Source organism: Manacus vitellinus, unplaced genomic scaffold, assembly GCF_001715985.3.
Source record: "Manacus vitellinus isolate BGI_N305 unplaced genomic scaffold, ASM171598v3 scaffold_69_pilon, whole genome shotgun sequence".
Taxonomy (NCBI): domain Eukaryota; kingdom Metazoa; phylum Chordata; class Aves; order Passeriformes; family Pipridae; genus Manacus; species Manacus vitellinus.
In genome coordinates, this window is record NW_021940749.1 from 1,854,199 (window position 1) to 1,866,972 (window position 12,774).

Sequence of the window (12,774 nt, forward strand, 5' to 3'; positions counted from 1 at the left end):
GTTTTGGGGGGTTGTGGGGATGAGGGTTTTTTTGGTCCTTTTTTTTTTTTCCCGAGGTACATTTTTAATTAAATGTCAAATCCAGCTTGGCATTGGAAACACACTGTATGACTCTTATTTGAAGAAAAGCTGTCAGCTTGTCTCTTCCCCTGTCAAACTCCCATCTGCTCTACAGAGATTAGTTTGGGCTATGGGATCACCATTTGTCAGGGTATTATTCTGTATATGGCTCAATAATACACAATACAGGGTGTAAAAAGGACCACCTATATTTCTGAGGTACAGTTTCCCAAAGTACTTGAGGATATTTGGGGAATTTTCCATGCCACTAAATTACAAGAAATGTAAAATATTTCTTGGCATTAGAGCAAAGGCACAAAGAGCAGATCCGTTCACATCTGTCACTCTTCCAACCAATTTTTAGTATTAGTTGAGCTATATTTAAAGCAAATCCTGTTCTTCCTAGAAGTGACATTTCTACACTCTGGTGGCCTAGTAGAACGAGGTTTTAAAAGCTCATGTTCCTGCTTTTCTTGAAAACTATGGACTTCATTGCACAGCCTCAAGGAAATCACTTAACTTCATTAAGTCTCAGTTTATATTCTGCTAAATGGTTATTGTTTTGCACCGACACCTTAACTGCCTTAGGATCCAGCCAGCTCACTGCTTCAACTCATTCCTAGCTGCACACATGCACTGAATTTCATTAGTTTTGCTACTAAGTCTTGGTAAGGCCTTAATTATCTGCTTGAACTTCTCCCTTTGTCTAATTTATCTACTGGTCTGATCAGTTCTACATCCTCTACCACAGTGCTTACAGAAATCACGTAAATAACTTGAGGACCAGAAGAAAATTTGATTTTGTGGGTCCCAGCTACATGCTGCTTTAACAGGAGCTATCCTGAATAGATTATTGAAATAACTCCATGTCGTATCGATATCAGTACAGCTCGTCTCCACTTCACTATAGATCTTCCTGCCAGAGCATATTAAGGTTGAACACCTCTCTTTGATCCACAGGCTGTTTCTCCCCTCCAAAGACCAGAAGCCAGGATCAAGTGAAGACCCTTTAATAATCTCACATCACAGCTTGTGGCTCAGAGGAAGAATCTTTGAAGGTCTTACCATGAATAAGAGAAACACAACAGGGACACCTTATGTGAGAGGAGAATGGAGTCTAATTCGCTGTCAGCTTCTTCCTATGTGCTCAGCTAATTAAACCTGCTTTAATCGCCGTAAATTTACCATCAGGAGAAGATTCATGCATTATGCACCATAGTGTGTCATTGCACATCTCTGTATGCAACACAAGAGCATAGATAACAGAAGATAAGCTCACTTTAAGATCCAGTTTTAACTAGGTCATACAGATTTGTCCTCCAGCCCCAACTTTGAGCAGAGGTGTACACCAAAGATTAGAATAAACACGACATAACCAACACAAAAGTGGATTTCATAGCAATTTTAAGTTGTTCCTGGAACATTCTGCATTAACATGTGGGCATGGTACCTCAAAAGGAACATTCACAAATATTCAAAATAGCAGTTTAATACTATTCATTTCATTGGGAAGTGAAAATAAGTTGGTCATATTAATATTCCAATAATACATTATTTAAAACAGTAAATTCAAGCAGTACCTGAATTATAGTTAGTAATTCAAAATAACATTCAAGACACAGATTTCAGACTAAGGAGGAGACAGGAAAACTGTTAAGCAAACATGAAAAACAACTTTTAAAGTGGGTGAAGTATATACACATGTATGTATTTAGTCATCGTTAAGAGGTCAGGAAGAAGCAAACATCTCTGTGTCACACTGTTTGCCATCAAAGACTCCACCTGCCTTCCATGCCACACTATTCAATCAGCCACAAGCCTGGTGGTTAATTAGTCTTCAAAGTTAAATTCAAACTTGAATGAACTTCCCCAACTTCAGTCAAACATCTGACTTCTCTGGCACTGAGTGGCCCTAACAATGCAGCATGCAACATGTCTTACAACAGGCACTGTCCTACTTTGGATCCAACACTGTAACTGTTGTTTCCAAATATTTACTCAAATTTTGTTTGGCCTGCAGACCATGAGCCATGTGTTGAAAAAACAGATCTCACATGCTTTTCATTTACATTCACAGTAACTTGTTTTTCTTCCAAGTTTAGTTAGACAATGAAGAAATAAACATAAAAGGCAGCTGGTTGTTCTTTGTGTTAGATGTGTACTTTTCTAGCCTTCTACCACTTTGTACTTCTAGCAAATACTACCTTTTGCAACCTGATAAAGTTGACAAAAATTAAGATGTAGATGTTGCTGAATTGTGTTTTCCCTGTACTTAATCTGCCCTCATAAATGTCCTTACTGTGTGCAGATAACACATATACATGGCAAATGAGGGACAATTACTTCAGAATAATGTTTTAATGTGAAAAACTTCAGCTGGCTAAGCACACCAATCATTCCTGGACATGCACTCAGAAAGAATCAAACTTCTGAAGGAACACAGATCTCTACATCCATACTTGGTATTTCTCAAAACATCTAGTGACCTCTGAAGTAATGGAAAACTTCCATGCTGTTTGGCATTAAAATCATACCTGCAGGACATTACATATGCTGACAGCCTCTACTCAGAGATGCTGAGAGTAAGAGCTTTTAAAAGCTAAAAAACCCAATGTCATATTGGGCATCCCACTGCTTTTGTTAGACATGTTTTAAAAGAGAGGGTGTAGCATCAAAAGCAGAAGAAATCATCTGCCATACATATTGTGCCTCATGTTGCAGTCCACACTGAGGTCAAATGCACTCTGTTGATAGGGTGCATCTCACCTTAAGGATTCCCAGCAGCCAGTCTTGGATTGCATAAATAAAAATACCCAGGCTGCACTTAAGAGAGGGAAAATACTGGGCAAGATGATGTTCCATGCAACCACAAAAGTAGTGCAGTATGGGGAGAAAACACTCTTGTTTTAACAAGTCCACTGCCTAAGAGCTGTGGATTTAGCACAGGAGCAAGAACCTGATGTTCTCAGGCAGCTGCTTTCTAAGTGTCAAGATCCCTCTCCCAGTTTTCAAAGCAAACAATTGTATTTTTTATCAATATGGGGCGAAAAAGGAAAAAGGAAAAATAGCATCTGTGCATCTAATCTACAAAGCTGACAAAATTCATATATAAACTGCTTTTTGCTCTCACTTCAAATTCTGTTTCAAAGTAAATATGTTCTCCTTAATTTATTAACATATTGGCTTCCCTCTCATTTTAAATTTTCTCTCTAAAAGGTATTTTCCAAGTCTGAATTAGTTCTATTGCTTTCCCCCCCGTCTACTAATATTTTCTTCCTTTTCTTAACACTGGGATTTCCCCCCCCCCCCTCAGCTCAAACAGAAACAGATAATGGGAAGGATCCACAGTAAAACATAATGACTTTTTTCAGTTCGGGTTTAGGATTTTTTGGTTGGTTGGTTTTTGCTATGGGCTTAACGAAAATGGATATATTTCTCCAGGTTAATCTCAGACCCTGGTAATATTAAGTTAAAACAGTTTTTTAAAAATATATAGATGAGTTTTCACATTTGCACATGCCAACAGAATGGATTCAGCATACCATAATGAAAATGGCTGGCTGGCTATTTGTGGGTGGCACTTTTGAGTTCAATAAAAATAACTGGACTGAGATAAAGTGTGAAAGTCCTTGAAGGACTGGCTATAAGGCTTCTATCTCCAGGATTTCAAAAAGAATCTGAGACAACTTTTGTAGTTATTAAGCTGTGATTAACCACCCACCCTTGCAAGACACTACCTGTTTAATTTCTGTTGTATAAGTGACCTGCAAGTCCCTGGAGATTTACAGCTGTTAACAAGATGGCTCTTGCATTTCATTTTTAAATAAACATTTTCAAGCAATTCCCCTGGTAAAGAGAGAAGGAGGATCAAGAGTAAAACAACAATAGTTTGCTCACAGTATGTGTACAGTGGCAGACAGAATGCTTTCAGCCTTGTCACCACATATCTTGTGCTTTCAAATGCTGCCCTTATATGTTCTGAAGTAACTGCACAGAAACGAGAGGAATACCATGTGTTTGCTGAGACAATGTAGCGGTTTTCAGTGTCTCAGAGAACATTTCAAACATCAGACAAAAGATGAGAGAAGGGAGGCAAATGCCTCTGGAAGACTTCAGCATTCTCCTCCCCCCTGAAGCCACGAGCTCTTTAAAGAGCATTCCCATCTCAGCCCAGACTTACAAAATGCGTTCTGGCTCTTACTCCGAAAGCACTGCTGTTCTCAATAGCCTTTTGCATGGTACTGAAGGCCTTCTCCTAAAGGATTTAGTCTTTCAAGGGGAAGGATTATTTTCTGTGCCCCTCTGAATTCCTGCATCAGGACTCATTTCAAGTAGGAGACTGATGGACCATTTCTAGGATTATACCAGGTGTTCTGCTTTGGTGGGAACAGCTCACACAGATCAAGGGCTTACGCTGAGACAGAGGAAGCAGAAGAAAGATGAGAAATGAGGCAGGTTTTAAAAATAATAATAATAAAAGGGACACTTCAAACTTGCAAAGTAACAAATAACTCTTGATTTTATACTCCCTACTCTTTTCCCAGCATGAGCTACCATAGAGGGGAAATTACCCGTGACCTTTCCATTTATTAGCAGAAAGCAATTCTACTGAATTCACATAAACTTTGCTCATCTTAGTGATAAGCTAATGCTTATTGAGAAATAAATTTTGAAGGAATATTTTTTCATTATTGTTTCTTACATCAGAAAAAAACAGAAGCAAATTTTACAGTGGAACAAGTAGAAAGTACTACTTTTCTTTCCAATAACACTGCCATGTGTTGGGGTTGACATTTCCAGAAGGACATGGGTTTGCTTAACCAGACAAGTCATACTGGTTTAAATATGTGCAAAAGAACTACTTTTTTTAGACAAACATTAAAGTTTCACCCTTCTGCTTTTATTTCCTCTGCTTTTTAGATATTGAAATAAATTTCTGGTGCTCTCTCAAGCTAACAAGTGGCCATATAAATAAAATTTTATAAAAAAAATTTGCATTTATTGGGCTTTAGTCAACCTTCATGTAACTAGCTGGACTACAAGGAGATCATAAAAATACTATATTCCAGGCTGTGTGTAAAACATTTTCCACTGTGAATTTCAGGTCATATTGGAGGAAGGAATCCCTCCATCTGTGCCTGAAACGAGGAAGCTACTCCAACAAAATACAGGTTAGCAGGACACAGCAACATTTTGTGGCTACTTAGAAAATGCTGCTCACCATCTTCAAGCCTTTTGAAACAATGCAAAGGATTTTCAAAATAGAAATTTGACCAGAAACAGCAGCATCATAGAAACAATAAAAACTACAGAGATCCCCCAAATCAGCTGCACAGAATTCTTCCCAAGACCAAATTCTCTCAACTGTTCCCTATTTTGTTTGAGACAGAACCTGCATCCACAATTACTTAGTGCCCTACCTTCTTATGCCATGTGATTTTATAGCACTAAGGAACTTCTGCATCATTTGCCATGTCAGCCAGAAAAGATCAATATGCAGACTGAACCCAGAAGCACAGCTGTTTAAAATGAAGAAACAGTTTTAATCTAACAAATGAAGCTGGGGGGGGCTGTTATTATTTAGGTTATAGTTACTGAATGCTGTTTAAAATTGAACTGTTAAACAAACAAGGGAAAATGCAGCCTTTGCCTTCTAACAGAATGAGTTCTTTATTTTAAAAGTTAGGTTTGTCTCCTATGGGTAACTGATTGGATGTGAACTTGGACATCAGAGGAGGGAATAATTTAAATTTTAAATTTTCAACAAAGCTTTGAGTTCCTGATTTGTGTTTGCAAGGTAGCACTCAAGAGAAATTGTTCTTATTCCCCATGTTGACAGGTTCTTCTCAGCAGTTCCTCAAATTATGTATGGATCTGAATCTTAGAGTGCTAATACTGCCATTAACATTTTTATTTTTACTTTTTTTTAAAACATAACAAATGCTGGAATTTTCTAAGACAAGCTTTACTAGACTATTCACACAAGGTACTTAGGTCTCTTGAAACTTAGAAGCAGTTTCTTAGGTGAGGGCAATGCATCAGAATAGTCTCCAATTTGATTTATTAGCAAGCTCATTATCTAAAGACTTGGAATAAAATATTAAATACTCCTCTTTGATTCCCAGTCATGAGATGCTAATGCATGTGAAGGTGAACTGTGCATTCACTCTCCTTTCATGCTAATCTCAGGCCTTCCCAGTGGCTTTAACACATGCTCAGATTTAACAGCACAAGAATTGCCTGTAAGCCCTGTTTTAATCAAGTAAATCAGAGTATCCTGAGTTGGAAGGCACCCACAAGGATCAAAGTCCAACTCCATGAAACAAGAGATTCATTTTTTGAACAGAGACATCTCAAAACATGATGTCAAAAACCATCCTGCACAAGCACCTCTCCTAGACCACATCAGTATCTGCCTTTAAACAAACACCAGAAAAGGGAGCAAGAGTGCAGAAAAAGTGTAAGTCTGTGTGTGAGACTAAAAAGCAGAACTAGAACTACCTCTGCCACTGGAGCCACTATGAGGTATGGCATTTTTGCTTACAAGATAGCCAAAAATATTTAAAGAGCTATCTGTTCTCATTTAAACTGACTCAGTAAGCAGCATTCCTACTACAATATGCCATTTGATTCATCATATTTTTGGGGTGGGAGACTGGTTACTGCATGCCCACCCAATACAGGTCTGTATCTGGTACTGGAGACTGTCAAACATTCTCTGAACCTTAGAGATGATCCAATACTCTGTGTCTGCCCACACAGAAATAAAATATTGCTCCACAGCCATTAGTAGATGCACATATTTGGCAAATGATGGCTAAGCAGAGGGAGGACAGAAGTCTGAAAACTGGTAGATGGATGAAAATAAAGAATTTAGTGTTCTATATGCAGTAATAGCAAAAAATAAGAAAAGGAACATATAGTGTCATATCAAAGAAAAATATTTTGACAGACTGTAGAGAAATTTTCCAGGGAGATTTCCAATTGAAATGTCACTGCTTTTTAAAAAGAATCTAGGAAAGCATTAGGAGACACTGAGAAAGTAAAAACTGTGACTGTAGAAGTGCAATCCATTCCCAACTTCTGAGCTGAGGGGAAAGGACACACACACTAAAGCAAATCCACAGAGGCATCCCTGCACCTTATCCTAATCCTTCCTCATGCTTACAGCAAAGGCAAGGCAAACTGGCATTCCCACATATCTGAAAACAGCTACCTGAGTGGGTGCTTAACATATTTCAATGCCTCATTATCAGAAAACTGACATAAACAGAAAATAGTCCAAAAAAATACCACAACATTACCATCTTTCATCTGACACTCTAAACAGAAATGCTCCCTCGCGTAAGCACAATGCACTCCTGGGACTTTGATTCCCATTAGCTATTTTATCAACTTTATTTTATTCTGCAGAAGATAAATATCAAATTGTCTTGAGATATTAAATCCCTTCCTGGTAAAACTGCCACTGGTAGCACCATCTCAGGACATTCTTGAGCAGTTTTGCTGGCCTGGCCTTAAGTAAGTGTCCTCTTAAATCCAAAATAACCACCTGTTCTTCCTCCCTAACTATTACTTTATACAATTTCAATTTTGAGTGCAGTAGATACAAAGTATGGATTAATTTACAAAATTACATATAGAGATAGAAAAATCCACACATCAGGTTTCGGTTTATATGAAGCCATTGTCACATTTCCAAAGACTAAAGTCTCCCATAATTACAGACCCTACAGTGTGTTTAGGACTATTTCTAAGCTTTAAAGAGCACTGACATATTGATACACAGGAAACTGAGTATTTCTCATCATCATCTTATGTAATTACAGGTTATGATCCCAGTGTTTTGATTCTCTACAAAACAAACTAGTATTGAACGGAGGACAAAGCTCCTCTGACCATCATTTGTGTGGCTGTGTTGCCCAGCCTCGAGAAATGAGGCTGGCTGATGAGGCACTAGCTCTGAATGTCTCAGCTGGCTACATCTGCCCCAGCAGTAACAGCAGTGAGATTTCCCCTCCTGCCTTTCCCAGAAGCATCACATCTGTCACACAGTATTTGCCTCTGTTAGATCCCCTCTATCCACAACACAATTAAGATGCAGAGAGAACAGAGGGAGGGTAAAAGCTTTTCATTAAGATTTCCAGCTCTACTCAGGTCTGTCACTATCCTTGAGCAAAAAAGCGACTCCATGAGAAAGAATGAGAATAATGGAAGTAACAGAAACATTGGCTTCAAAATCTGGCTAGTACAGTTTTATGGAGAATACATTTATCAATGATCTGTGACAAGGATTTGTCCCTCTTGATCCTTATCAAGACTCATTTTAAAGGCTTGCAAATCATGTCACAAATAGAGTTTCACAGACCAGTAAGTTTATACTCTTAGGATTATACCAGGACAAACAACCATAAACTGTGGAGGCTCAGGTTTTCCAATTGTATATTCCATGTGTATGTGCATTTTTTCATTAATAAGTCTAAAATACTGGTTTTAATTATCTCAACCACAGTAACAAAATTTGTGCAATAAGAGTGACTTTGTGGGCAAAGGTTCAGGGGTTTTTTTTCCAAATACTTTAAAATTTCAAGTCGTCCTACAGATATGATGGGAAAGCCTACCTATTTATCTAGGCTTTTCTTACATAGAGCATTGTGGTTACTATTACTGTAAGCATTTGAAATTATGGAACAGAGAACAAATAATGAGGTTTTCCAAAGCAACTTGAAGAATGAGTCAATAAAGTCCCAATGAAGATCAGCTACTAATGTCAAAAGGAGTAAGACACAGAAGCATGTCATGAAAATATCTGAATTAAATAACAAAAGGAAACCCATGGTATTTTAAGAAGAAAAACATCCCACTCAATTTTTAAAGTATATTGCTGTCTTCTACTGATTTTATACAGCTATAACACTACATCAAGACTAATAAAAGACATGCTCAAATATAGTGTCCAATGTGCAGCTCACCTGGGTAAATCCCCTAGTACAACAAGAGCATTAGTCTAGAAAATTTCTGTTGTTCTTTCCCTGTTGTAACTTCTGGAAGTTTCAGACCACACACATAATACATTTGTAAACTGTAAATTCAAACTCAGAAGTACATTATAACCTTGGTTTAATCTCTGTTCTTTTTAAAAGATTAATGAGTCTACAAAAGCTGGTAAGAATAGGAGAATGTAAATCCTCAGTTATAATAGAAGCAAAATCCCATCCTGAAAACTTTTGTTGAGCGTGGGTAATTTCTTTTTGGATAAGCCAGAACAGTCTTTCCAATGTATCCCTTGATACAGCTAAATATTATTGCACAAGCTACAATAATATATGCCTTACTGTCCCCTCAGTTGGCTCCCAAGGCTCATATTGCTATTCCATTATGCCACTTTGCATGCTAATAAGATTCCAGAAAATGATAATTACCCTTAGGGACTACATTCAAAAGCTGCCCTTTTCATTAAAGAGGCACATTCATAGCCCAGGTTAGTCCAGATTTGAAAGGAAACCTTATGGCATTTGCCAGATTCCCAAAACTTTCAAAATAGCATTATTTGCTTAACAACCTTTACTCTTTATTGCTGTTAGTTCTAGAATCCAGAGTAAATAAAATTACAAAACATCAACAGTGACATTCTCCAAATAATATAATTAAAGAAACAATTGTGCATTGTTTGGAGAAGGACCAGAACACTAAACATTCAAAATGCAAAAAAAGATGAGCACTGGGAAGCTGCCAACTAAGATTCTATAAATAGGGGCCAGTTAGGTTAACCTGTGAGCCTGCTCTCTAATCCAGCCACATCCCCACCAAACCCAGCAATAACTGCAAAAAAACTATTTACAGCATAGAAACATTGGAGAGGATTGCCAAAAGAACTGGCAAGAAGGAAGATACTCAACCCCCATCTACTTGTCAACATGCACAGGATTTAAGAACTCAGGCTGCATAATCTCACAGCTGTAAATCACCTGCATTTGTGATACAAGTTCCACATGGGGATTTTTTTGCAGGACAAACGTTACTTATAAAGAGATGGAGTAATCTTAAGTTAATTCTTAATTATAAGATTTGAGTTACTTCTACCATGTAATTTTCAGCCTTTTGATTCTGACACTGGCAAATTTTTAATTCTGCACAGTCAGTACAGAAATAGTCACATAGTAAATAAACTCCCAAAATTTTTGGAAAATATTAGCATTTGTGCTTTAATTTAGAAAACTCTGGAGACACTATTATTTCCCCAAATACCTCACAGTTATTGAAATAATGAAATTAAATGTAAGTTGAAATCAAAGTGGACAGTGAACAGTGCTTTTATTTAAAAAACTATTTATAAACTACGTTTGCAATGCTCATTTGTAGATGATGAAGCACCATGAGCATCATACAGGTGACTAATGATTACTGAGCACATTAGCTTGGGCAAGTGGGTTATTTAGTTCTTGTCATCTCTCACCCTTTATCTCCCTCAAAATAAGATGACAATCTTTCAGCTCTCACAGCCTCCCCTAAGTTAATCAGATGTAATCAAAATGCAAACTATAAAACACAACAGCCTAAAAATCAAATCAACATTAATCTTTCTCAAAGTAAAACATGCTGCTAAGAATTCCTTGTCTGCTTCTAATCTGATTTTCTTTTGGAGCGCAGGCAGAATATGCCTAATGATAAATCTTTGAGAAATAGAGATTAAAGGTGCTTTACAGCAAAGGTCTGTAAAAGGCTGTCTCAGGAAAACAGGTTGTCATGATAAGACATTAAAATTTCGTAAACTAATGTTCAGAAAGCACAATTTATTCAATTTGAGATGAAGAGAAAATCAATTATTGACAGGGTCTGCTTAGGCATCTATAATATTTGCTGCTTTCATGAAACCTACAGCTAAATAAGCACATGTTACTGTAGCTGGGCACGTGAGCACAATGACCTTCTGTACCAACCCCAGCAATGCCATATGTAACCTTCCAGGATGGAACCATATTCTGCACTGAATTCTCCCATTGGTTGGAAAATTCCTCCCTGTCCTCACTTCTAGCCTTTGGTCACTTCACCAACTTTCTAGGCCTCTTTCTTTCCTAATATTTCATTCTCCTGAATCATTGAGAGCATCAATGAGTGAAGAAAAAGAACCCTTTCATTTACAACACAGTCTTTTTCTATTGCATTCTTACATAACTTCCTCACGAGGCCACAGATGCTAAGAAGTGTTAGCCCCAGCTCAGCAGGAGCTGCACTAGGAAGATGAATCTGTACTTACCCAGGGCTGTGCAAAATCCAAAAGATTCATTTTTATGATACCTGTATTGAATTAAACCCACAGGGTAGAGAGGCAGATACCGTCTCTAGGGGAATCATTTCCATCTGAATGACCATCTGAACTGCATCCTTACTCCCAAACCTGCTCTAATAGCTCCTTATTGCTTCTGGTGTCTGTTCCATCTAAACTATTTCCTACTCTCCATAATGGGTTAGGAATTTTGCTGCTGTGCTTTGTTGAACTAAGCTGTTAAACCTCAGAAGCAGGATGCTAGGTTTGGAATTCTATGCTAGTGTTTAACTAAAACTTTATTCCTTGGCTTTTGATAGCATTTAGCTGTAATGCTCCTAATGAGCTGTGCCATTACTGGGTTCATTACCTCCTCAAGTGCTGAAGTTTCAAAGTCAAGTCTGCAGACAGAAGTGCCTTGGCAAACACTGCAGCACAAACCCCAGAGTTTGTGTCACAGTAAAAAAACCAGAACTACTCATGGAACTTGGGAACAGGGAAACCAAGAGCTGCACCAAAAGAGATAAGTGAATCCAGAACTATTTTAACAAAATTTTTCTTTTGGAATCATTGTCTTATGAAGAAACTGAAATCACCACAATAATCTCAGCATTTGCTTTATATTTATTTTAGCTTTGCATGTTTATCTCCATATAACTTTGCATGTGTCTGCATAAAAAAAAATTACCATGACAATCTGGTTTTAAATCAGGAACTGAATATAGATCACTGACTCAAATCTTCCATGGAAGTAGTGCTTTATTTTTATTCCAAAATGTTAACTTTACACTTTATTGTGCATGTGCCACAAGGCCCGTTGCTGTGGGGCACAAGCTCCCATACCAAGAAAACATCTGCCAGGCCCATGGGGATTTCACTGTTAGCCACCACTTCCTTGTTAATGGACGGTCAATACTATGACAAGAAACCTCTCAATAAATATGCAGGGGGAGATAAATTGCCAGAAAGTTGGGACTACCAGCTGTCAATACAATTAGAGACAAAAGAAGGCTGGAGCTGGTCTCGGAGGATTATACAGCCATTTGGGAATTGATTTCCTTGGGGGTTACTCTTCAGAGCTTTTTATCCACAAAAGGAGCCCATTTGCTGAGAAATACCATTTGTCAGCTCTTTACTAAATTTACATGTAATATTTCTGCCATTCCCTGCCCAGACTACTATTCTCTTGAAATACTCCATCTTGTAATGCTGCCTGTATAAAAATGTACTTACTGTACATTTCCTTTAATGATACACAGATTTCTATTTATTCAATTTCAATGGCCCAAACTATAATCTTTTAGATCTAAATTGAAAATAAGACAATATTCTTATGCAAGGAATCCCCCTCTTTTCTGTTCTCATATATTGTAAGAGGAAAGAATACAGCAAAGAGAACACAGAATGGAAATTTAACTCTGGGAAACGAACAGAGATTACAGAAAATG